This window comes from Montipora foliosa, chromosome 11 (assembly GCF_036669935.1).
Source record: "Montipora foliosa isolate CH-2021 chromosome 11, ASM3666993v2, whole genome shotgun sequence".
NCBI classification, from domain to species: domain Eukaryota; kingdom Metazoa; phylum Cnidaria; class Anthozoa; order Scleractinia; family Acroporidae; genus Montipora; species Montipora foliosa.
In genome coordinates this window covers 30,104,463-30,106,962 of record NC_090879.1, presented here as the reverse complement: position 1 = coordinate 30,106,962, position 2,500 = coordinate 30,104,463, and positions in this window count along the sequence as shown.

The following is a 2,500-nucleotide window of genomic DNA, read 5'->3' as shown; positions in this document are numbered from 1 at the left end:
TATATATGATAACCCCATAAGCGAGATCTTCCGGCTCTCAAAATGTTTTAAGAGGCACACGCCGGAACAATGGGCTAGCGCACAATGACAAATACTAACAAGAAAAAAAGACGATAAGATATCTAATTCTAGTTCTGTCGGCGAAAAAAACACTGAACGTGGTACGGATCCCTTTGAGGACGGTGAAAATCACCTTTTGGGCAGATAACGTTCCCAAAACTAGGCAGCTCATTTATTTCCCTATTGCTGAATGCTGTGAATGAAAAAAAAAACAACAAAAACAAAAGAACGAAGTGACAACAAACCAAAACTGGAGCGAATTCAGAGACGTAAATAGTTTGGTAAAAGATCTGACTTTCGTACTTATATCCATTTGTTCAGGAATCCACGAATCGAGGTTACAGATACCCTCGAAATGTGGGCACCTAAATTTCGATAAAACCCGGCACAACGAATGCAAAGCAACACTCCTGGATTCCAAGAAGTATCACATTTGCACAAATTGACATTAATTTTTGATTGAACATCAATCATCACAGTAACACTGTTAACTATTTTCTTTGGTGACTTTGTCAGTGCAAATTGAAAAATACGTTACCAGCATTAAAAGTTTTCGTAGCCAAGGTTAAGTTAATTTATGCCGGATATCGAGAGACAAATAGCAGCCAAAACATATGATAACTAAACATCGTCACAGAAAAATGGACGAAACATTCCTGGTCATCCACACACTTTTACTCACTATGGAACGCTAAAACTGTTTTGTAATACCTTTTTATTATATTGGGTGGTTATCTTATTATGCTTAATTGGTGTACAGCGCTATGTAGTGTTATACGCGCGTTTCGATTAGCTGGTTACTAAATAAGAGCCCTTTTTTCTCCTTCCAGGACCTTGTTGGGCATCATTCGTTGTGCCGGGTTTTATCGAAATTTAGGTGTCCATGTTGCGGGTAAAATGCGTTTTCAGGTTGAATCCGTTTAAACCTGTAGGTTAAATTGGTGATCCTCATTTTTCCTAGGTTGAATACGCACTCAGATGGATTGAAGAAACTTTTTTTGGAGCCTGAATTAAGCCTAGAGAAAACTTAGGGTCAGGTTAGGATTAGTTTTGGTTATTATACATAGATATCAATTGACCAAGTATAGCAAAGTAAATAATGAAAAGAACTGTGTTGGGTTGAGCATATTCGCCGTTGTAGTGTAGTGGTGAAGACACAGGACTGCTGATCTGGAGATGCGAGTTCGAGTACAAGTGTATCCATAGTACAGTTCTTTGTCCCCTTACTATGTTCTAATGTTGAGACTGAATTAATAAGTGTATGAATACAGAAACCGATAAGATGATACTACTAATCAAGATGATGTGCTGAGATGCGTAAGGCGGAGCTTGAGGAGGGAAGGTACAGGTGTTTTCAATTCTTTTTAGGGAGGGGGGGGGGGGGGTTAAGCTTGGTTGAGTGCATATTCAACCTAGGTAAAATGCGGAATGGATGTAAGTATGAAAGTGGTCTTATACCAAACGTAAGTTACGTCCCTGAATTCGCTTTTGGTTTATTGTCACTTTGTTCTTTTGTCTTTTTTTATGTTCAGAGCTTTCAGCAATAGGGAAATAAATGGTCTGCCGAGTTTTGGAGATGTTACCTGCTAAATGATTTTCGCCGTCCTCAAAAGGATCCGTACCGCATTCAAATTATCGCCGACAGATCTAGAGTTAAATATCTTATTGTCATTCTTGCTCGTTAGTATTATTAAATGCTCGTGCTTGTCATTGTGCGCTAGCCCATTGTTCCGACGTGTGCCTCCTAAAACATTTTGAGAGCTGGACGATCCCGCTAATTCATCGAACAAGCAAACAAGCACCACCAAACTATCAAGTTTACGGCTGAATATATATACTAAGGCGAACGATTCGCTAAAAAATCTATATTGGATATATAAACGCATTTCAAACCTACTGAAACATTTCAGTACACGCATTTCTCAAGTTGCCACCCTTTAGGGGTCAAAAAGGGCTTCATCAAGGGCGTTCTCCGTACAAACTCCTCTGAAAATGAATTCAAGACTAAAGTCTCGCATTTTAGAGCAGGTCTTATTGAACGAGGACACCCAGAAAGCCTGATTACGGCTAGACTCTCAGACATCAAAAATTTGAGAACAGGAAACAAGCCCTCCCCCAGAAATGCAAGGAAGATAAGCGAATCTTGTCCTTCGTCACACAATACCGTCCTACGGTGCCTAATCTTAGTTATGTCCAGAAATGCACTCAATCGCAAGAATAACAAATATAACAACTGTGCGAGAAAACATAACGAAAATAACAATTATAGCAAAAATAATGAAAATAACAAATCCACGGGGCGACACTGGCAAATATAACAAATAACTGAAAGAAAGCAGGGAAAGGGGCTTCACGAATGTAACAAAAATACCGAAAAAAACAATAATAGCAAAACAAGCGAGCGACACTGGCAAATACAACAAAAGAGTCTCGCCCGAAC